Source organism: Bos grunniens, chromosome 20, assembly GCF_055505025.1.
Source record: "Bos grunniens cultivar Pamir isolate PY7600 chromosome 20, Bosgru_T2T1.0, whole genome shotgun sequence".
NCBI classification, from domain to species: domain Eukaryota; kingdom Metazoa; phylum Chordata; class Mammalia; order Artiodactyla; family Bovidae; genus Bos; species Bos grunniens.
Window position 1 is genome coordinate 36,855,797 of NC_141184.1, and position 24,771 is coordinate 36,880,567.

Sequence of the window (24,771 nt, forward strand, 5' to 3'; positions counted from 1 at the left end):
ACCAGGAAGCAATTTGTTCAGATTTTGCTTACCCTAAGGTAGCAGGCTTCCTTCCAAGGTAGGAAAAAGATTTGGGAAGGGGAGTAACCATGGCAACCTGCCCAGCTCTATGGGCAAGGACAGCATGGGGCCCTAGGTACTTAGAAGGCTTTTTAGTTCTAGTCTAGTTCCTCAGTTTAGTACAGGGGTCCCTCCCTTCCCCCTTCCTTCTACTCCAATGCTGACTTCTTAGGGAAGGACTGCTCCCCCTCTGTAGGGAGTCTGGGGGTGGGGGGAAAGACTGAAATGAGACCAGAGATCAGCTTGACCAAACCAAACTGCAAGCTCCAGGCAGAGAACAGAGAGTAACTCCCAGTTGGTTTAGTGTAAGCACAGCAAATTCCCTGGCTTTGTTCATATGAAGAGCTTAAGGGATTAACATTTTTCAGGTAGATGGGTGGTGTCCAACTTTGATAAAGATATTCCGCATTCTGCCTATAATTTTCACTAAAGATATGTAATTCAGCAGTTCAGGAGGCAAAATGAAAACAAAACAACGGAGTATAGGAGTCTAAGCATATTAGATTAACAGTCTTCCCAGCAAAACTGTGGGTAGGTATTATTCTCTTTGGATAAGAAAGCTTAAGTACAGAGAAGTGATGCAATTTGTTGAAGGTCACACAGGCAGCAGTGCAGTCCCTGGGATTTGAACTGAGGCCACAGGACTGCAGAACCCACTTGCTCACCACCACTCCCTGGCTTAGCTAGGTGGGAGGCAGAAACGGCCTGTGGGCCAGCGCTTTGTGTTCACTCTCAGCATATTTGTTCCCCTCACAGGAAATCAGTGTGTTCTTTGTAGAAGAAGGGGACTCCAAGGCCTGCTTTCCTTCTGAGTCACAGGATTAATCCCGTCAGGATACATAACCATGAGTTAGGTTTCCCTTAAATACAGAGATCTGGGGTTACAGCTATTTCAGCTAAATGTGATTTTGGCCAACCTCTGTGCAATTCAGTGGCACGGCTTCAACTTTAGAATTACACAGCAGCACCAGAGAATTTTTAGATATCACATCCTGTTCCTCAGGTGTTTCATACTGCCAGTCCTCATCCTGGTTCTGCTTGGAGGGCACGTGCATGCTCAGTCATGTCCAACTCCTGCGACCCCATGGACTGTAGCCTTCCAGGCTCCTCTTGTCCATGGAATTCTCCAGGCAAGAATACTGGAGTGGGTTGCCATTTCCTACTGCAAGGATCTTCCCAACCCAGGGATCGAAACTGTGTCTCCTGCATTGGCATGTAGATTCTTTAGCACTGAGCCACCAGGGTGGCTGGAGAGTAGAGAGCCCTAGAAAGTGAAAGAAAGAAAGTGAAGTCGTTCAGTCGTTTCCGACTCTTTGCAACCCTGTGGACTGTAGCCTACCAGGCTGCTCCATCCATGGGATTCTCCAGGCAAGAATACTGGAGGGGGTTGCCATTTCCTTCTCCAGGGGATCTTCCCGACCCAGGGATCAAACCCCGGTCTCCCGCATTTCAGGTAGACGCTTTACCCTCTGAGCCACCTTCCTGGGCCCTAGAGAGCCCTAGGCGTTTGGTCAAATACCAAAACTTCCTCAACCAGTCCACTTTCAAGTCTTTTCTCCTTAGGGCAACTTAGCACCCTGGAGCTCTGTCTTTGGTAGCCTTTTTAAATATTTAAGTATCTTAGATTTGTCTTTAAGAAAAACACTGATTAAATCCTCAAGTTAGGAAAGACTGAGGAAGGGAAACATATGGAACCTTCAAAACTATGGCTTCCCTGGTGGGCTTCCCTGGTGGTCCAGTGGTTAAGAATCCGCCTACCAACGCAGGGGACACAGGTTCAATCCTTGGTCTGGGAAGATCCCACATGCCACAGAGCAATTAACCCCACGTGCTACAACTAACTGAGCCCACACTCTAGAGTCCCTGTTCCACAAGAGAAGCCACTGCAATGAGAAGCCAACACACCACAAAGAGTAAGTAGCCCCCATTCTTCGAAACTAGAGAAAGCCTGCACACAGCAACAAACATAATGCAGCCAGAAAAAAACAACTACCCAGGTGAAAAATATCTGCGGTAGCTAGTGTAGGTTTACAGACATATGAGGGTAGGATGAGAAATAAAACAGCACTTACTGGCTCTACCACCAAGAGTCCACGTCTCCACAAAGCCTCCTACTGACCAGGAGCCATGACCGAGGCTTCGGTCTTCCTCTCTGTAAATCCTCAGGTAACAGAGGCATGGCTGAGCAGGAAAATAAAGGTCACCCCAACCACCTGGACAGCCGCTTCCTGGGGTCCCTTCATGCCAACAAGCGTCTCAAAAGCAATTCTGTTCAACCCAAACAGGGTGGTTGAAAGTCATTCGACCTTTCAGGCAAAGCAAGGAGCAAGCCTAAGGCACAGGAATTTGGACGTTTAGTTGAATCCACAACTATAAAAAGTCTAGAGTGGAAACGCAGATCCTAATTTCTGCCCTTAATAATGAGGCAAGGCCTTGAATAAGCAATGGGACCCCCCTTCCATCTCTCACATCCTCAGGAGAAAATCAGCTTGTGTCTAAGACCACCAGAATGGCAGCTACCTATGTGTCAGAGCTGAAAGCTGGGAGACAGTCCTCTATCTTCTATTTTAAAATGGAGGAGGGTAGAGCTTGAGAAGGACTGATTTCTAGGGCATCCATTTGGATAAGAAGGAAGAGAGCTGGGAGTGGGAAGGGAAGGGAAAATGAAGTTATTCATCATCAACAGGAGAAAGAATCCAAGTCTGCCTTAGGAGGAGACTGACGAGGGATTTAGAAGTAATCTGTCCCAGAAATACACACTGGAAAGAAATCCCCCAGGCCTCCTTTGTGCTTTTCCGACAAGATTGCACATTGTATTAGGTGTAGCCACATACCTAGCACTTCAACCAAAAGAGGTGAATTCTCATGGCAACAAACTTTCTTACAGTGTCATGGAGGCCCATCTCCCCTCAAAGAAGAGACAGAACCTGGTGAGAGGTAGGGTGGGCACCTGCCCCGGAGAAGAGTAGCCTAATCAAGGTCTGGCTGCTGGTTTAAGAAGCCAGGTGGAGGTGACCCAGAGCAAGGGAGACAAGCCTTTCGGTAGCTGTCAAGCTCCCCCGTTCCCAGTAGTTTTTCCCTCACCAGTAGCCAGGAGATGCTCCTGTGTGGGGAGCCAACCTCAAGCCTGCAGGAAGATCAATTAAAATCCCATCAAAGCCATTTCGAGAGCCTTATTGGACATCTCAAAGGCATTTTTTTTGCAGCTGCTTTCTTTTCCTCAGCCATTCCTTCTATTTGAGTTACTTCTGTCTCACCTCCTTCTACCCCACTCCCCTGCTTTGTCTGATTAGAGCCAGAAATTTTTTCATTAAGTCACTTTATAGTGCAATAACAACATTTACTATTCATGAAGTCGCCCCTCCAGAATTTTTAAGTCTTTCCATGTGTCTGGAAGCTGATTTCTGCTCTTCTCGTTTTACAGAGTGCCTCTCTTCCTTCCAAACACAAACTAAAAAAAAAAAAAAAAAAAAAAGAGGATAAGGTGGGGGTGGAGATAACATCCAGATTCTTTAAGCATTTTTATTTAATCCAGTTAGATTTCCCTTTGGACTCAAAGGGCTCCCTGCTAAAACTGACTGCGGACCTGAATTCCTTGCTAAGAATTAAGTCAAGAGCGAAGGACGGCAGGAACAAATAACACAGTCAGTTCCATGCTATGAAACCGGCTATGCGGACTGGGGCTCCACGGTGTTAACCCATTCATTCTTTTCCCCCCTTCCTAAAATTCATCCTTGATCTTCCTAGATTACAGCAAGCAGGCAAACACCTTTTAAATCCCCGGAGGATTTCAAACAAGTTTGTTCAGTCTCTTGGGCAGATACTTTCTTAAGAATGCGGGTGTAAGACAAAGTTCATATTTGAACGCCACACGTTGTCAGTCACTGGGAAAAAGCTTCTCGTGGGTACAAACCAGGTCCCCAGCCTTTGTCACACGGCAAAAATAAACACTCTTGGAGGAGTTAATTAGGCGGTCAGCAGCCACACCAGTAGGGCTTTTGAACAAGCAGACAGACACACACACACACACACAAGGGAGGCGCTTGTTACATGTCACTAGCTGGACATCTGGAGTCCGACCCCAAAGGTAAAGGCTTTCCGTGGAAGCATTCCTCGGATGTCAGGCCACAAAAGCGCCCGTCTGGCCAAGTACGCCGCCGTCTTCTTAATAAGACGCCCCAACAGTCCCAGTTTTGCATCCCAAGAGGGGAAAAGAGCACAGGAGGGAGGGAGGTCGCCAAAAATGGGGCCAAAGGGAAGAAGGAACCAGAGATACTCACAGTCTAGCTAGCGCCTCTGCGATGCGAGCATGACTCCTCGGTGCCCGAGCCTCCTGGCTGCCGCGCTGCCCACACGGCTGCCGCGCTTAAATAGCCGCCGGCCGGGAGCCTCGGAGCCGCGGGCCACTCCCGGCGAGATATGGTTCTAATCAGATGCTGGCAGCTTTGGACTCCCCAGGAATGCGCCGGGATGTTTTTGCTGCCTGGGTTGGGTAACTCCCCCTCAACGTGTCTGCTGAGTCTTCCAAACTTAACTGTTTATTAACTCGAGCTGGGGCCGCGCAAAGTAGCCGGCTCCGGGGAGCCGGGAGCCCCACCAGCGGGGGGCGATCGCCCCGAGCCCAGCTAAGGGGAGGAGTAGGGAGTCGGGGCGCCGTCCGCAGCCCAGGCTCGCGGGGCTGAGGCAAGGGACCGGGGAGAGTGCGCTTAAGGACAGGAAAGGGAAACCCCGCAGGAAAGGGGTGGGACCCAGCGACCTTCATCTCAAAAATTCCTTCTCTGGACTGCCGCTTCCAGTGATGTGGCGTCCCAAGTCATCTGAACCCGATGGGGCCCTTGGAACAAAGGGCTGCCTTTACTCCTGACTTTCCTGGCTAGAGGCAGTGGATGCTAGCTCAGAATCTGCTGTCTCTACAGTTGCACGTGTGATCGCACTCCCACCCCGGTTAAAGGAATTCATGTCTCTTTCAGGGCAGATGTGGGTAATCTGTGTGTATATGTAAATTGGTGGGTAATCTGTGTGTATATGTAAAATACACTGCATTTATGTGTGAAATATAATCCTGTATATACACATAAAACAATACTCTATGAAATTGATACAAACAAAAATGTGCAGGTCTATATAACTTATCTAAGTAAGCTATATATTTGATGTAAACAGATTATTTACTGGCTTCCCCCGCAGAATGGGCATCCCTGTGTAGACATTTAATATGACTTTATCTGATTTCCATAGTGTTTCCTATACCTCTAAAAAAATCTGAAATATGAGAAATAAAATATTTGAAAAAGGACTTCCCTGGCGGTCCAATAGTTAAGACTCCACTTTGAATGCAGGGGTCACAGGTTAGATTCCTGGTGGGGGAACTAAGGTCTCACAAGCCTCCTGGCTTGGCCAAAAGAAAGAAAGAAAAAAAAAAGAATAAAAACACTGAAAATATTGATATGCAATACTCAGCAGTAGAAGGCATTCCATAGTTGTAACTTAGTGGACCTTAACAAGCTGGGGATTCATCTTTTCCATATTTTAAAATCATGAACAATTGTAAAACATCCCCAGAAGCTTTGCTGCTTTTTAAGAATTATGAAATTATCCTTGTGAAAATGTGTCTGTTTCCTTCCTTTTTTTAAAAGTCTGAGACAGTGTTTGGCATGCGTGCTCAGTTGTGTACAATTCTTTGCAACCCCATGGACTGTAGCCCACCATGCTTCTCTGTCCATGGGATTCTCCAGGCAAGAATACTGGAGTTGGTTGACATTTCCTTCTTCAGGGGATCGTCCCCACCCAGAGACTGAACCGATGTCTCTTGCATCTCCTGCATTGGCAGGAAGACTCTTTACCACTGGCGCCTCCAGTGTGTAGTAAATGTGAAAATACTAAACTGTGACTTGGATGGGAGGGGGTAATTGATTTTATTGAGTAAGCAACACACACTGGATTTGCATTTTATCTCTGGAAACTGGGGGCTCAAATCGGGCTCCTGGGACACCAAGAATGTATTTTGTGGTTCCAGCTTAGCCCCGACTGCAAAGCCACTGTGTAATTTGGGACAAATCAGTATGAGTGACAGTCCCTGCTCTCAAGTAGGTCAGATTTGGAACAGCCCAGGAGCTAGGGGTGCAGAGCAGCAAAACCTGGTAACAGTGAGAACACTACCTCTCTGGACCTTCACTGTTTCTGCCACCTGTCTCACCCCCTCGCATCTGGGGAGATAGGGGAAGGGAGGGTGGTGCTGACAGCTTTCAATATTCCTCTGAGGTAATTTACTATTATTAAGAAAATGATTTTGTGTGAATGACAAGAGGTATGTAAAATTCAGTCTTGGGACTATTATAACTTTTATGCAGAGAACTTTAATTCTTGTATATCTTAGGACCTGGTGCTTTATTTCTAAGATCCAGGAGTGCAGAAGGTTGGTTTCATTTCCCAAAGCTAAGTAGTTAGAAAAATGACAGCTGATTTCAGGCACATACAGGCTTTGATAATTTGAGGGGGGGAAAAAAGGTTCTCTCTTTTAACCTCACTATGTAACACTTTCTCAGAAGTGACCACCCGCATCTATTTTTTCTTTTTAATTGAAAGACTCTCATCAAGAAATGTTGACTTATGTTTGCTCTATTCCACCAAATGGAAGGGATTTGTCTAAGAGGCCAGAGAAAATGATTTCATCTGCCATGAGTTGCAGTTTCAAGAGAAGATTTCGATGAAAACACTTCATTTTTGAGCAATGGGCTCATACATACAGCTTCAAGTGGACAGCTCTATCATTTCATACAGAAATCTTGAGTCGACAGTAGAGAGCTCTGATTTGATTTGAAGTGTGTTTTTATATTTCTAGGGCTCTGATATTGCTTCTGGCAGTAATTCACTGTCCTTCTCACATTAAGAAAGAAAGAAAAAAAGAGAGAAGAATGAAAATAAACATAACCCTTTTTATCCCTGGTAGGACAGGGTACCCTGTCCCATGGAAGCTGTTGGCTTTTCAGTGGATCTAAAATGAACACGCTCGCAGCTGGAGAATCACACCCAAGCCCACCCAGATGGTAACCCTGCCTAAACCGTGGTCTTTTCTTATCATTCCTGAAATGAATGTTTGGAAAATTAAGGTGAGGAAACTTGAGTGCAGTGCTTGAAAAGCTATGGTCCTTGCATGACTCTCCTTGCACAAAAGCTGCTTGGGAGGGAGAAGGAAGAAAAAAAAAAAAAAACCCTAAACTGACGACGGTTCCCAGCTGAGGAAAGGGGTAGTTAATCTCGTGATGGCTTGCTGAAGAATGCATGGTTTATTATTAAAGTAATCTCTTAAGATTTTCCTGGAATGTGCTTCCACAGCAACTCTGCCTGTGTGAGCTCTCCTATGTGTATGTCTTTTCTTCCATAATTAAGCTGGCTTTTTCCCCCTTCAGCTCGCAGACCTAAGGCTTTCTTTCTTCTTGCTCCTGGCCTTCTTCTATCTCCTTCCCTACTGTTCTCATCTTCCTTAACCATTCCATTTTGAATCCTGCCATTTCCCATGAATGGTAAATGGTTCTTTAGACTTGGCCATGGGTAAGCCATCTGTGCACCTGGGTGCCTTGCTGGATGCTTCCAGATATTCTAATCAAACAAGGACTGGTTGAAGTCTGTGGCTCTAACAAGGTCACTTTTTTTTTCCTCCCCTCCTCAGTGTTGTTAAAAAAAAAAGAAAAGAATGGTTATTGTTCCCAGAAAATGTTCTTTGACCTTCATTTGTTCTGCACCTTCATAGATGCAGTTAAACTGGCGCTATCAGATTTGGCTGTTGGGAAGGCAGGGCAAATATTGGAGAGTTTTCCGTATCATCTATCTCTTTACCTAAAATCCAAAATATGTGGAGCATAGTCTCACTGAAGGCAGGCTATTTCTGTTTTGCTTTGTTGGTTGCTTTTCTTTGTTTTCTTGGTTACACCTGTATGTGTGTGGCGTGCATGCTCAGTTGTGTCCAACTCTGTGTGACCCCACGGACTGTAGCCCACCAGGCTCCTCTGTCCATGGAATTTTGCAGGCAAGAATACTGGAGTGGGTTGCTGTTTCCTGCTCTAGCACCTGGATAGCACTTCAGAACTCAGTATTTGTTATTTGCTTGTGATGCGAAACACTAGTGAAATGCAATTGTTCCTGGAAAAGCTAGAATGATGTAATGTGAAGAACATTTAAAAATTCCATGATAGATTTACATAGCTTGCTACATTTTGCTAATAATATAAATTTTTATAATGAGATGTTGTAAAGGGAAAAAGAGTTCTCTTGTGAATTATGCATTAAAATACTACCTTATTTGGAAAATAAGTTAGAAAGTTGTTAAAAATATGTGTAATCCTGCAAAATGCTAATATCAATTATTATTGTAGCAAATGCTTATACAACTCTCTATCCTGTGAACAAGAATGCAACCCCTAGAAGTAAAACATACCTAAAAAATACAAAGATGTTAATTGCCACAGTATCCATAGCAGTTGGAACCTAAGAAAAAATGATGTCTGTCAATAGGGAATGAATGAATAATTTATGATTCATCTGCACTCTGAAATCATATGCAACCATTTAAAAGAATACATTGGAGCTGAACCTTGTAATATGGGAGGATTTCTATTAGGCAGTATTGAGTAAGAAAAGCAAATATAGAAAAAATGTAAAATATGTTTCTACTTTAGTAATACAAAAAGCAACATTCATCTATGTAGGTTTGAGTGTGTGTGTGTGTGTGTGAGTCTGTATACATGGTTATCAGGGAGACCAGATACTGGACTGCAGTACAGATTACTGGGGACCCAATGGAGATGAGGATAAACAAGGAGAGGAGATAGGGAGAGCGCTGTTAAAAGAGAAAAATATAAAGAGTCTTTATGCAGATATAGTTATAGATCACATTTGTGCATATAAGTGAAATGATATATGCATGAGCTTCCCTGGTAGCTCAGATGGTAAAGAGTCTGCCTGCAATGCAGGAGACCCAGGTTTGATCCCTGGCTCAGGAAGATTCCCCTGGAGAAGGTAATTGCAACCCACTCCAGTATTCTTGCCTAGAAAATCCCACGGACAGAGGAGCCTGGCAGGTTACACCCCATGAGGTCGCAGAGTCCGACATGACTGAGAGACTAACACACACAGTGGATATATACTTAGATTTGCACAATTAAAAAACATGTACTCCAGGTGGACTTCCCTGTTGGTGCAGTGGATAAGAATCTGCCTGTCAATGTAGGGGACACAAGTTTGATCCTTGGTCCCTGAAGATCCCACAAACAGGGGAGCAACTAAGCCCGCTCTGCCACAGCTATTGAGCCTGTGCTCTACAGCCTGCGAGTCAGCACTGCTGAGGGCTTAGCCCAGGCGCCTGGAGCCTGGGCACCATAATGAGAAACTCTTGCACCACAACAAAGACGCTGTAGCCCTCGCTCACTGCAGCTAGAGAAAGCCCGCGCAAAGCAGGGAAGACCCATTGAGGTTAAAAAAAAAAAAAAAAGGTGAAAAAAATACACCAAGTATTGTTCAGGTCAGGAAAGAAGAGAGTTGTAGAAGAAATCCTATCAAATAGCATTTCTCTGAGGCGTTTTCCTCTAGGTCTTTCAGAAGTGGGTTCTCATCACCCTCATCTTCTTTGGCCTCTAGAACAACAGTTCTCAAACTTTACTGTTCACCACATGCCTCCTGGGGACTTGCTCCAGGGAAAATTCCTGGGCCCAGCCCCAGAGCCTGGAAAGGTGTGTGGGTGGGTTGGTGGGGGAGGCGAGGCATGCAGTACATGCGAATCTGCATGTTTAACCAGCTCTTCCTGGTCATTTGGAGGCTGTGGTCTTGGGGACCCTCTTTGAGAAACACCGTTTTTCTCTTGTGGTCAAGAAGACACTCAGTTTGTTCCTCTCTGAGCTCTGAGAACTGTGTGTCGAGGGAAAACAGTGAGGGTGAGAGGAAGCCAGTGCTATTGGTCTTTTCATTTCAGTTCAGTCGCTCAGTCGTGTCCGACTCTGCGACCCCATGGATTGCAGCACGCCAGGCTTCCCTCTCCATCACCAACTCCTGGAGTTTACTCAAACTCATGTCCACAGAGTCGGTGATGCCATCCAACAAATCTCCTCAGCCGTCCCCTTCTCCTCCTGCCTTCAGTCTTTCCCAGCATCAGAGTCTTTTCAAATGAGTCAGTTCTTTGCATCAGGTGGCCAAAGTATTGGAGTTTCAGCTTCAGCATCAGTCCTTCTAATGAATATTCAGGACTGATTTCCTATAGGATGTACTGGTTGGATAAGATATGCCCTTTCTCCCTCCCCTTGACTCTCTGAATCCTGAGGTGGTATCCTGATTCTGGTGATGACTTCTCTCCCTGCTGCCTCCTATCAAGACTTGTTTTCAGAGGAAGACCTGATATTAGCCATTCGCATGCACCTATACCCAGGTATTTGCATTTCCAACCCTGACACTGTGAAAGTGAAAGGCACTGGCCAGTGTTAAATAGATCTTAGGCATCCAATAGTGAAGGACAGAATTTTTTCCCATTTTTGAGCAAGTGGAGGTGACTGTCAACTCTGCCCTGCACCCAGTTTAAGGTTACCCATAAAGAGAGAAGACTGTAGGACCTCTGACTCCTCCTCTACTACCCCTGAAGTCATTTTACATCTTGCCTTCAAAGAGGCCATTTGAAAATTAAAACTGTATTTTACATATACAATTGTTTTTCTGATATAGCAAAGAAACATGGGATTTAAGATCAGATCTGGACTAAAGTCCAGGCTCCATCTCCTACTAAACTGCAAATGTCTGCAAGTCTTTTAATTTCTAAAGGGCTCAATTTTAGTACGTATAAAATGGGAATGTCATAAAATGGGAATGTCTTGTCTTCCCTTCCCATTTTGGCTTTTGGTGGGAAGACAAAGAAGTTATGTACATTCCTGGTAGAAGAAGTTATATATATTTCTTTGGGTAGTTTGAGATTATATAAATACTATGCATGCAAGCTCAGTCACTAAGTTGTGTCCGACTCTTTTGTGACCCCATGGACTGTAGCCCACCAGGCTCCTCCATCCATGGAATTTTTCAGGCAAAAATACTGGAGTAGTTTGCCTTTCTGGGAGACATAAAATTATGTAAAAAATACATTATTTGAGGGGACAAGAAATTTTTCCCCAAATTTTTTCCACCACCAATATCAGAAATCCTATTACTAGTAAATCACGTGTTTAGATACTGATGCTCCTCTGACTGCAGTGAATTTTCCTAAGACTGACCCCTTGGCTAATCCTAGACCCTAATTTTCTAGCAAATTAGTGAGGATTACTTTAACGGATCAGTTTCATCCTCTCAGAGAGAGATGAGTGAATTTCTGCTGAAATGGAGATATTAAAGGGGAGAGGGGGAGGCAGAAAATATGAAAATGGGCACCAAACTCTTTCACTTTGGAGATCTGTAGACAATTCAATACAAAAAAATTTCCACTCTGCTCCAACTCTGGCCACATGTTGTGCTGGGGTTCCTGGGTTGGCTTAGTAACCTCAGTTCTAAACTGGAGCAACCACTTGTGAACCAAAGGGGAATACTATTTGTTATTCTCATCCAATGTTCAGGTTCGATATCACCTCTTAATTAAAGAATGAAGAGAAACTGTGTCTGGGCTCCAGGGTAATTTTTTCCCTAATTATTCTGAAACTTAAGTATATGTATGTGCCCATGCTTATGTGCATTTTCTGAGGAGGTGAACCATAGATTTCACCGGATAATCCAAGGACCCCATGGCATAAGAGAAAATTAAATTCCATTGCACTGTGGTTGTTTAGTCACATTCTTCCTGTTCATTTTTATCTGAGTGTTTTGTACCAATCTGATGTGTGTTCTCACAACACCATTGTCAAACAAGTTAGGGCAAGCATTTCTTTTTCTAAAGGTTAAGAAATTTAAGCACAGAAACCTTGATTTACTTCTGTTTACAAAGTTGGAGACAGAGCTAGAACTATTACTCAACTTTCTTGAATAATCTAGAATGTATGGCTTATGTAGTCATGACCCAGTCATAACAATAGTGGTTAGAACAACTCTTAGGGTTTACTTGGAGAAGGAAATGGCAACCCACTCCAGTATTTTTGCCTGGAAAATCCCTTGGATGGAGGAATCTGGTAGGCTACAGTCCGTAGGGTCGCAAAGAGTTGGACACGACTGAGTGACTTCACTTTCCTTTTTCTTTCCTTTAGGGTTTACTGGATCCTGTACTGCTCTGTCCAATATCTGTTGTAGATACTCCTTCATGTGAAAGACATTGGCAAATGGAAGGGTGTCCAGAGTAAGGCTGCTTGGATAGTGAGGGAATTTTCTTGGTGACTTAGAACTACTGGGTGCCCAGTGAGCATGGTCTGACTGAATTGGGCACATTTGGCCAGGGGTCAGAAGTGGAGATCTATGTATAGTAGAGCTCTTTCTGAGTATCAGAAGGCTCACTCTGTGGAAAGTAGGTTAGATTCTTCTCTTTGGCCGCAGATGATAGAGGGGAATCCTTTGCTGGGTTGTATAGTGTTCCCCCACGTAAGATTCATGTCTACCCTGGAACTTCAGACTGGGTCTTATTTAGAAAGAGGGTCAATGTAAATGTGATTAGTTAAGATGAGGTCATACTGGATTATATGAAGTCTCATCTCCTGCAATTAAACCTTTTTATCTGCTTTGTGATACTTTTTGGTCAGAATTTCTTGGCTTTTTGTTTACCTCATTTTCATTTAGCACAACTCTGGAACTGGGGGCTTCCCTAATAGCTCAGCTGGTAAAGAATATGCCTATGATGCAGGAGACCCCAGTTCAATTCCTGGGTTGGGAAGATCCACTGGAGAAGGGATAGGCTACCCACTCCAGTATTCTTTGGCTTCCCTGGTAGCTCAGATGGTAAAGAATCTGCCTGCAGTGCGGGAGACCTGGGTTCAATCCCTGGGTTGGGAAGATCCCCTGGAGAAGGGATAGGCTACCGACTCTAGTATTATGGCCTCGAGAATTCCATGGATTGAATAGCCCATGGGGTTGAAAAGAGTCGGACATGACTGAGTGACTTTCACTTACTTACTTACTTACTGGAACTGGTGTATCTAGGTGTGAATCCAATTGTGAGATCTGAGAATTGCTGAACTTACCCTCAGTAAAGTTAGGGAAATAACCTCCTACACAGTGTTGTTATAAGGATTAAACAGGTGAATCTGTCAAAGGAGTTGCAGTAATAGTTAGCACAAGTATAGTGCTGATGATAACATGATTTTTGTCTAAATATCTTAAAAGAACAGTTTTTTTTGTTTTGTTTTTTTGACCTCAGTGTGTGGTATGTGGGATCTTAGCTCCCCTACTGGGGCTCAAACCCTCCAGTGAAATCATGAAGTCTTAACCACTGAGTGCCAATAACCTTAAAATAATAATTTTAAAAATATCAAGTAAATTTGAAATAAGCTTACCTTAAACCTCAGAAATTTCTCTTCTAAATCAGCTTAGAAGTCTAACTCATTTGCTAAGAAATATGTCCAAGAATGCTTAGAATAGCAAATAGTAGAACAACTTAAGTGACTACTGACAGGAGAGCAGATAAATAAATCATGGTGCAGGCATCCATTGGGAATACTAGAGCAATAATAGGAATGACTTGGATATATGATCCAGAACTGCTTATATCAACACAGATGAATTAAGTAAGCAGAACAAGGAACAGATAAATACATAAAGCATAAAGCCTTTACATATGACTTAAAATATAAAAAATAAAATTATGCATTACTTAAGAGATACAACTATTCATATGAAGGAATATAAAAATGCTTCAGTTCAGTTGCTCAGTTTTGTCTGACTCTGCGATCCCGTGGACTGCAACATGCCAGGCTTCCCTGTTTGTCACCAATTCCAGGAGTTTACTCAAACTCATGTCCATCGAGTCAGTGATGCCATCCAACCATATCATCCTCTGTTGACCACTTCTCCTCCAACCTTCAATCTTCCCAGCATCAGGGTCTCTTCTAATGGGTCAGTTCTTTACATCAGGTGGCCAAAATATTGGAGTTCAAGATTCAGCATCAGTCCTTCTAATGAATATTCAGGACTGATTTCCTTTAGGATGGACTGGTTGGATCTCCTTGCAGTCCCAGGGACTCTCAAGAGTCTTCTCCAACACCACAGTTTAAAAGCATCAGTTCTTCGGTGCTCAGCTTTCTTTATAGTCCAACTCTCTTATCCATACATGACTACTGGAAAAACCATATCTTTGACCAGATGGACCTTTGTTGGCAAAGTAATGTCTCTGCCTTTAAATATGCTGTTTAGGTTGGTCATTGCTTTTCTTCCAAGGAGCAAGCATCTTTTAATTTCATAGCTGCAGTCACCATCTGGAGCGATTTTGGAGCCCAAGAAAATAAAGTCTCTCACTGTTTCTATAGTTTCACCATCTATTTGTGACGAAGTGATGGGACCAGTTGCCATGATCTTAGTTTTCTGAATGTTGAGTTTTAAGCCAACTTTTTCACTCTCCTCTTTCACGTTCATCAAGAGCTTCTTTAGTTTTTCTTCTCATTCTGCCATAAGCGTGGTGTCATCTGCATATCTGAGATTATTGATATTTCTCCTGGCAATCTTGATTCCAGCTTGTGCTTCATCCAGCTCAACATTTTCCATGATGTACTCTGCATATAAGTTAAATAATCAGGGTGACAATATATAGCCTTAACATACTCCTTTCCCGATTTGGAATCAGTCTGTTGTTCCACATAAAATTTTAACAGTTGCTTCTTGCATACAGATTTCTCAGGAGGCAGGGGCTTAGGGATGATGAATCTTAATTTCAAGATTGAGGTTGCTTTTGAGAGAAATAAGAGGAATAAATAAAATAGAGCTCTAATCCTGGTAGTAATTTTTATTACCTGAGACTTAATGCAGGGTACATGGGTATCTATTATTTTACTTTTATGGCTTTTTTAAATAGACTGTTTTCTAAAAACTTTATAGACATTAATTTACTTAATCCTTGTAATAATTATGTGGGTTAAAACTTGCATTATTATCTCTTTTTTGCAGTTTAAGAAGTTGAGGCAACTGATTAACATCACAGAGCTAATAAATGGCAAAACCAGGCTTCAAAGCCAGGTAGTGTGGGTCCAGGGTCTGTGACTTAACTCCTATGCAGTCTTGACTTCCCATAGAATTTATGAATAAATGAAAAAGCTGCCAGAAATGAAATGAAAAAGCTACTCTCTAGTAGGGCTCTGGAAGGCGTGCCCGTTTCTTCCACCTCCTCGTTCCTGCGTCTGCTCTGAGTCCTCTGGGCATTGACTATAAATGGAAAGTTCTGTCTTGACTTTAAGCCTGGGTCTGGCCCTTTTGGACAAGGGTTATGAGAGGGAGAAGAGAAAAGAAAAGGGGAGGTTTTGCTCTCCAGCTGAGGACTGCAGTGTCAAGGCCATGCAAGGAGTGTTTCTGAGAAAAGTTTTAAGAGAGACTGGGTAGAAGTAGAGGTAGTAGCAGATGTGTTCGTGTGTGTGTGTGTGTGTGTGTGTGTGTGTGTGCATGTGTATGTTGGTTCAAAATGCAAGCTGCTGATTTCTACAAGAAATACTTGTAGAAGATACAAAATATGGGGATGATTCAAAAGAACCAGTAACCCTCAAACAACTTGTACCTGGCTTTCAGAAGTCATCACCCGATTTGATTGGAGGTAATCTGACTTTTTTCCATGACAAGGAAAGCATACTTATCTTAGTTAACACTCAGGCTGATTGCTCTCCTCAATCTCTCCTTGGTGAAAGACATTCTTCCAGGCCATCCAGGCAATAGGCCAGCCTCTGCTATGGCTTTGATTTTCCATGGAGGAAATGAGCCCACCAAGGTGAGCTTGCTGGAGAAGTCCCACCAGCCAAGGCTAGGCTAGGTGTGTCTGGGTGGAGGAGGAAAGCTGGTCTAGAACTCTGCAGCTGCAGCTGACTATGTCTAAATCCTAAAGTCATTTTGTTGAGGTGAACCGGGAAACGTGTAATCATAAACTTTAAATGTATTTATCTGTCAAACCGACACTTTGTTATTTCATTTTATATTAGGCAGTTTTTAAGCTACTGTTAGACATTAACTCTACCTAACAATTTGATAGCACTCTCTCTCTCTCTGTGTCTCCCCCTCCACACTTTTATAGTTAGTTGTGATTGGAGTCTGAGTTATAGGTAATAGTATATTGGTAAACCAGTTCTCTGAAAAAGAAAGCTTTGTTTTAATTTTGGATAGTAGATTTTCTTTTGTGACTGAATGGTTTTCCTTTTTTACTTGGTATTTTGTACAGTTGACTAGGGCATAGCTGATTAACAATGTTGTGACAGTTTCAGGTCAACAGTGAGGGGATTCAGGCATACATACATCTGTTTCCATTCTCCCCCAAACTCCTCTCCCATCCAGGTTGCCACGTAACCATTGAGCAGAGTTCCATGTGCTAGACAGCAGGTCCTTTTCAGCTATCCATTTTAAACATAGTAGTGTGTAAATGTCCGTCCCAAACTCCCAACCATCCCTTCCCTAATCCTTCCCCTGGCAACAATAAGTTCATTCTCTAAGTCTGTGAGTCTGTTTCTGTTTTGTATTACTTTTTATATTATTTTATTTCATAACGAAGCATAGTTAATTTACAATGTGGTGTGAGTATCAGGTGCATAGCACAGTGATTCAGGGGGAAGGAGTAGTTGGGGAGAAAGCTCTGCTTTATTATGTTAGCTGATTTGCATGGGCTAACTACCTCTTTGCTACCCCTTGGATTGTACAGGCCATGGGATTCTCCAGGTGTGTAGTTACTGCACCAGTACGGATCCAATAAAACAAACAAGACCAAAAAGAGAGTGTGTATATTGTTTAATTTAAGGATTGAATTTCTAGTAAGTCTAGAATATGGGTGTGCATACTTGGCATGTTGGAGAAGGAAATGGCAACCCACTCCAGTATTCTTGCCTGGAGAATCCCATGGACAAAGGAGCCTGGTAGGCTCCAGTCCATGTGATCACAAAGAGTCAGAAACAACTGAGTGACTTCACTCATACTTGGCATGTAGTCAGGCCAGATTGATTTCTGCCATTTGGTGCTTTTTCAAAGATTCCATGAGATGCTCTAGGAAGCATTCAGCTAACTATGAAGTACATTTGAAGTAGACTGCTTCTAAACAATCCTCTAGCTACATCTACCAGTTTAGGGAAGATATACATATAGGGGATCAAGTTAAATGACACCACTTGATGCAAAGAGCTGACTCATTGGAAAAGACCCTGATGCTGAGAAAGATTGAAGGTAGGAGGAGAAAGGGACGGCAGAAGATGAGATGGTTGGATGGCATCACCAACTCAGTGGACATGAGTTTGAGCAAACTCCGGGAGATGGTGAAGGACAGGGAAGCCTGGAGTGCTGCAGCCATGGGGTCGCAAAGAGTCGAACATGACTGAGCTACTGAACAACAACAATGACAACCAGTCATGTAAGTCAAATCCAGAGTGTGGCACATTTTATGAGAAAGCCTGCTTTTTCCAACCAGTCAGCAGGATTAATAAAATGGAGGGGGATGGTGGAGAGGCCACAACAGATTTATGAAGGCAAGAAAAATACTGTGCTATTTTGTGAGTCTTGTATAGATTCTGATTCTAGCAAACAAATGTTAAAAAATATTTTTGAGACAGAAAAATTGGGATTTTAGAAGATGTTAAGGTGTTACTAATTTTGTCAAGTTGTGTGCAATGTCCTTATGAGTTAGAGATGTTAAGTGTTTATGGTAAAATAATGTGGTATTTTGGATTTTCTTTAAAATATTAATAATCTACTCCATTCCCCAAACTGAGGGAGAATAGACAAAACAAAATTCTTGAAGCAGAGTGATGGGTATATAGGGGGGTCCATCTACAATTCTCTCTGTTCCAGTTTATACTTTAAAATTTCCATAATACAAAAATTAAAAATGACTGCTACCATTAGGTATTCCATGGAGTTTATTCATTCAGCTTTTCCATGTACTAGTTACTGTGGGGTTACAAATGGGAGCTGTAGATAAATAAGGCTTAACTTACTCTTAAGATTTCCATGATTTAGCTCAGAGAGCTTTTCACATGGAACTATTTCATAGGAAAATGAATATTCTGTCAGTGTTGAGCTCAGAAATCAGACTCTGGATATAATAGTACCCCTTGTCTGGAAGGGTGACTGTTTTACCCTAATTCCTCTCCGGAGGGGACCCAGACATCTGTGTGATGGAAGAGTGCCTTCTGGGATCAAGGATCAAGTGAATCACATGCATCACTCTCCACTCAGTATTAGGCTTTATCAGCAGGCCCGGGCCTGGTCCCTCTTTGATGCCCCTATGCTCCCAAGATTTTTTTCCTCTTGGTTACTGATTTCAAGCTGGAGTCAGATGATTTGAGAAATGACCTTGTCTGTCCTGTGGGCTTCACACCACAGGGGTGAAAACAAATAGGTACAAAGTCTGTTTGGCTTCTGAGCCCTAGAAAGAGGCCCATATTGCTGTCATGTGCTTGTCTGATAAGATGTTCCAGAGTTTGTTTTTTTCTTTTTTCTGACTTCATTAAGTCAGGAAATTACTCTACAGTGCTTCAAGTAGATCTGCTTTCAGGGGTGTCATTGGTAGTCAGGATGCAGCTACCAAAGCATTTCTACATCATGAAGTTACTGCTGATATTTGGAGCCGGGAGAGGGGAGACTTCACTTCTCTTCCTTATTATTCTGTTGCTCAAGAGTTGTGGCACCTCTACCAAGGGCAGAAAAGGAATGAGATAGAACTTGGAAATTAGTTTGAATTTGATGAAGATAATGCTGGTTATGCATTTTTATGCGTGTAACTTTCTAATTTAGTAAACTTTCAAATATATTCTTATTTGATCCTAATAGCCATCTTGCAAATTAAACCAGTTAATTGCCTCCATTTTAAAGATGATACAATTGTATCTCAGAAAACTCAGGGAATGACTTCAAGTGCAATTAGATTGCTTGTGAAGGTGCCAAGATTCAAATCAATCCTAAGTCTTATTACCCCATCCAGTGACCTTTTAAATACTCTGTATGACCTCTTAAACATTTGATGAAAAACAAGGAAGAGGAATTTAGATATTAGGGTTTTAAAATTATAATGTCTCCATAGCACAGATGCTATGAACTTAGCTATATCTTATCACTATTTTTTTTTTTTTGCTAGATACATACTCATTTTAATTTCCAAGAATCTATGGGTGTTTTAATGTAAAATCAGTTTTCTATTTCACCTAAAATATTTTCATTGGATCAGAACATTATTTTGGTACTGTATATATGGCACAGTTCAGGGCTGTCTTCAAAAAAGTTGATTTCTTGCTGCCCAAAGGTAGGATCCTTGTGGCTTATGCCTGCTATCAATATAGGAAAATTGTCCTTAGTTATTTGGATTAACGTTAAATCTCAGAGTAAGTGATAAGTCAGCACACTTGCCCTTTATGAAGGAAGATTGCCCAGAGGACATGTGAGGGTAGCATTAACTTCTCTTCATGGCCATCTGGTTCTTCTTAGGTGAGGAATGCTCGCTGATCATGGCAGTCCTAAGCAAAGCCCATAGTAAGAGACAGAGTCTTCCATCCAAGCAAAGAAAACAGCATGAGGTTGGCAGAGAAGTGTTAGTCACACAGAAAATAAAGCCTGAGATGAATCAGGTGGAAAACTTACTCTTTGGACTGGGAAAACTTTGGGGTTGAAATCATGTTTTTGAAGAATTTGTACTCTTTATTATTATTGAATAATCTCCAAGCTGAACTATTAATAAGTCCAGCCACAACAAAAATTCAAGGATTTTTTAAAAAAGAAACAATAAAAATACGATGTTAAGTAAAGAAGTGAGTTAAAATACTTGTTATTTATCTGAATAGGTCTTCTTAAAATACATTAGTAGACACTCCAAAGAACACAAATGGTAACAAGGACACGAAATCATAGGATAGTTTACTTGTAACAAGGAAGGATGGAGTTTGAGATTTCTCAGTAGAAGAGATACCCTTTTCAGATCAATAGATGATACACTGGGCTGAGGTAGAGCTGAGGTGGTGATTGATATCGACCCAATTGCTACTTTGTGTCCTATAGCAAATGACCCATCTCCACATGTGACATTCTTCAATTTGAAAAATACCTGTTCTGCATATCATGATAAAATAGATAAAATCAATCATGACAGAAATGTTATATAAAATTATTCTATTGTTATGCATTTTTGATGTGAAGGAGAATTAAACATATCAAGTTTGCTTTTGCTTTCAAATTATACATGTAAATCTTCGAAATTTTAAATTGCAGATAATTTGACAAAACTCCGAGTCTTGTAAGAGATCATCTTACTTTTTAGGGCAAGATTTTTGTTTATTAACTTTTCTCCAAATTACAAATGAAAGACCAGACAGAGAAAGATACTGGTATTGCATTGAATATGCAATATGTCTACAGAGTCTAAATAAATACATGTCCCAAAGTAACCAGCACAGTGAAATTGAAAGTGGATTGCATGCATGCTAAGCCTCTTTAGTTGTGTCCAACTCTTTGCAATCCCATGGACTGTAGCCTGCCAGGCTCCTCTGTCCATGGGATTCTCCAGGCAAGAATACTAGAGTGGGTTGCCATGCCCCCCTCCAGGGGATCTGCCTGATGCAGGGATCAAACTCGAGTTTCCTGCGGCTCCTGGATTGCAGACAGATTCTTTACCACTGAGTCACAGGAAAGCCCTGAAAGTGGATTATTGCTCTTTTAATAATGACGTGAGATAATTCATATTTGTCTCCTAGTAATTAAATACTATGGATAGGTAAAGAGAAATTCTGAATACAACTTTAATCATCATGATTATTATTATAACAGATGTAAATAGAGTATTTAAAAATGTATCCAAAATACCATCTCTTTTCAGTTATAAGCATTAGGGCCTCCCTGGTACTCAGATGGTAAAGAATTTGCCTGCAATGTAGGAGACCCACCCCTGTTCTATTTCTGAACTGGGAAGATCTACTGGAGGAGGGAATGGCTCAGTTCAGTTTAGTTCAGTCGCTTAGTCGTGTCCGTCTCTTTGGGACCCCATGGACTGCAGCATGCTAGGCTTTCCTGTTCATCACCAATTCCCAGAGTTTACTCAAACTCATGTCCGTTGAGTCGGTGATGCCATCCAACTATCTCATCCTCTGTCGTCCCCTTCTCCTCTCACCTCCAATCTTTCCCACCATCTGGGTCTTTTCCAATGAGTCAGTTCTTTGCATCAGGTGGCCAAAGTATTGGAGTTTCAGCTTCAACATCAGTCCTTCCAATGAATATTCAAGACTGATTTCCTTTAGGATGGACTGATTGGATCTCCTGGCAGTCCAAGAGACTTTTAAGAGTCTTCTCCAACACTACAGTTCAAAAGCATCAATTCTTCAGTGCTCATTTTTCTTTATAGTCCAATTCTCACATCCATACATGACTACTGAAAAAACCATAGCCTTGACTAGATGGACCTTTGTTGGCAAAATAATGTCTCTGTTTTTTAATATGCCAGGAATTAATATGAGGGGATGGCTACCCTCTCCAATATTCCATGGATGGGGGGCCTGGCAGACTGTAGTTCATGAAGTTGCAAAGAGTCAGACATGACTGATGCAGACCCAGATACTGGACTATGTAGCAATGAAGTCAAGTATTCCAATTCATCCTTCTAGGAAGTAATCAAATTAAATAGATTCTTTTTATCTTAATAAATCTATAGGCAGATATGCAATATTGAATAGACTTTTAAACTCTTCTCACAGCTGTAGGATTCTTCACAAAAATATTTTATTCTGCCTCAATTCCCAACTTTACTCTTTTATACTTTCCTCTTTGTGTCAATAGAAATGAAAGTTTGTAATAACCAAAACCAGAGATTCTCTTAAAATTGTTAGATTTTTATCATAAAACATGTATGATGTAATCACACAACATGATGTAATAGAATAAGAAACATTTTGCTTCTTGTGGATACTTTTTGGAAGTTACTGAATACCAATCAGTGTGTCAGAAATTTTTGATTTAAATTTCAGGATTTACTTCCTCTTCAGCTTAAAGCTATTTGGGTGGTGGGATGGAGTGGAGTGGGGTGGGGAAGGAATATTCCTTTAAGGGTTTCTATAGTAATATGATTTATCTTTGAAACTCCAAACATTAATGAAGGCTTGGAAGGTGACACCTCACAGAAATATTTCAGTTATTTTGAATAAGACTGGAAACAACATTTCTACATTTAACTCTGGGTGAAAACAGGAGGCTTAGGCATACAAACAATGCTGCTTCTATTAGAAAGCAGCCCGAAAATGAGCTAAAAATCATACTTTCATTGTCCTCCTCCGTTCTTTCTTGCTCTATCACTCAAAAGACAAAAAAAGAAGAAGAAGAAGAAAAAGCAAAGAAAGAAAACCAAGCTGAATCAAACAAAAGCTATCTGGACATTTTTGAGGAATGTTGCACGCATATGTGAGTGTGTTTATGATCGTGTGGGTAAGTGTATGCTGGATTTCAGCTAGAGAGTATTTTCTACATCTCTGCAATTTCTACACCAGCTTGAAACCAAATAATATTTAATCACTTCCATAAAAATGCCAAAATAAGAAAAACATGCATGAAAAAGGCAGGATTAAGAAGAAGGCATGCTATATATGTTATAGCTGACCACAAACGTCATTCACAAAACAAGCAAGTGGCCTAACTAGGAATTTTCCAAATGCTTTTTTTGGGTGAAGTTAACTCCCATACAGAGAGCTTCAAAATAGAAGAGGAAAATGACAGGTTAGTGCAGACCCTTTTTACTGATTTACCCCTAAAATAAAGACCACATCTTGAATTAAAATGCCAGTCACCAGAGGGTGCTTATGAGAAAGCTTCATAAATACAAATAATAATTTAGCACGCCAGCCCTTTTCAAAGAAATAAACCCTACTTCCGACTAGGAGGAGACCTCTGTATCAGAGGCTGGGCCTGCTATTCCAACCTGGCTCAGCCCTCCTGTTTTGGGAAGATTTTTACTTCTGTCTCTGTTCACATCTCCTTTCGGTGTTTTAGAGAATGATAGAGTTTATCCAACAGGAAATATTAGAATAGCTTTTGCAATACCTTTATTTCTCCACCACTGGCTTGAACAAGACTATCATATGGTGGTGTTGAACTTTGCTAAGAGAACTATGAGGCATTAAATATAACATCAGTTTAACTTTAGCTACGTTTGGGGAAAATTGAAATAGTCCACATAGTACCCAGAACCACAGATTTTCAGGATCTTAAAGAACCCCACCCAGTCCCATCTCCTAAGTCTTTTATTTCTTCTACCATCCCCTCTCACCCCAAGAACTCACCCTAGAACACTTTCAGCAAAAGGGATTTCCTGAGGACTCTGTTGTGTGTATTCAGTTCAGTTCAGTTGCTCAGTCATGTCCGACTCTTTATGATCCCATGGACTGCAGCATGCCAGGCCTCCTTGTCCATCACCAACTCCTGGAGTTTACTCAAACTCATGTCCACTGAGTCAGTAATGCCATCCAACCATCTTATCCTCTGTCGCCTCTTTCTCCTCCTGCCCTCAATCTTTCTCAGCATCAGGGTCTTTTCCAAGGAGTCAGTTCTTCACATAAGGTGGCCAAAGTATTAAAGTTTCAGCTTCAGCATCAGTCCTTCCAATGAATATTCAGGATTGATTTCCTTTAGGATGGACTGGTTGGATCTCCTTGCAGTCCCAGGGACTCTCAAGAGTCTTCTCCAACACCACCATTCATACTTAGCTTAAATATATTTTCTGCTTGATCCTCATCAAAAACAGATACAATAAAAGATTCAGTCTCCTTTTGCAAGTTCGTTTGTTTGTTTTAAAGACTCAGAGACATTGCATAAAACTAACTCAGATGTCAGCTGATGTATTATGAACTTAGAGCGGGAACCTTCTTTCCTATCTCTCTGTGGATTCTGGAGGGGAGTTTATTTACAGTTTTCTTGGCTGACTTGGAGCTCGTGTTTCTGCTACTTTTTTTTTTTTTTTCAGTTCATGGTTCACCCTGCTGTTCCTTGTCTGACATCTCTGTTTTGTACCACATCAAACTCGACATCCTTCCTTGATCAACTCACACTATAGCATATGAAATACATCTAAATAAAGATCTTTGTGAGTACAGTGGTCTTTTCTGAAGGTGTGTGGAAATAAAACGGGATTTATTTTTTTTAAGGTTTTCTTTACTTTTTGTTCTCCTAGTTGTACTGAGATCTAATTGACATACAGGACTGTATAAGTTTAAATTGTACAGCAGAATGATTTTACTTGCACCATAAAATGATCATCACATACATTTGGTGAACATGCATTGTTTCATACAGATACATTAAAAAATTTTTTTTCCTTGTGATGAGAACTCTTAAGATTTACTCTGAACAACTTTCATACATAACATACATACAACTTTCATACATAACAGATAGCAATGTTAATTATATTTATCATGTTGTACTGCTGCTACTGCTGCTGCTAAGTCACTTCAGTCGTGTCTGACTCTGTGTGACCCCATAGATGGCAGCCCACCAGGCTCCCCTGTCCCTGGGATTCTCCAGGCAAGAACACTGGAGTGGGTTGTCATTTCCTTCTCCAATGCATGAAAGTGAAAAATGAAAGGGAAGTCGCTCAGTCATATCCGACCCTTAGTGACCCCATGGACTGCAGCC

The 24,771-nt window shown here is 41.8% G+C and overlaps 1 protein-coding gene across 13 annotated transcripts in view; it reads right to left on the reverse strand.

Moving 5' to 3' along the window:
- Positions 1-24,771, reverse strand: part of DAB2 (DAB adaptor protein 2) — a 209,856-nt gene that overhangs the window by 55,553 nt on the left and 129,532 nt on the right. For 7 of the 13 annotated variants that reach the window (XM_086361540.1, XM_086361535.1, XM_086361531.1 and 4 more), the window contains exon 1: positions 4,341-4,512. The exons of 2 other annotated variants lie outside the window; for them this stretch is intronic. The gene's annotated coding sequence lies outside the window, so the exon portion shown is untranslated. Of the gene's footprint in view, positions 1-2,132; positions 2,392-3,404; positions 3,512-4,340; positions 4,513-24,771 lie in introns of those variants that run through there. 4 more of the 13 variants (XM_086361533.1, XM_086361537.1, XM_086361527.1 and 1 more) reach the window with 2 other exon arrangements.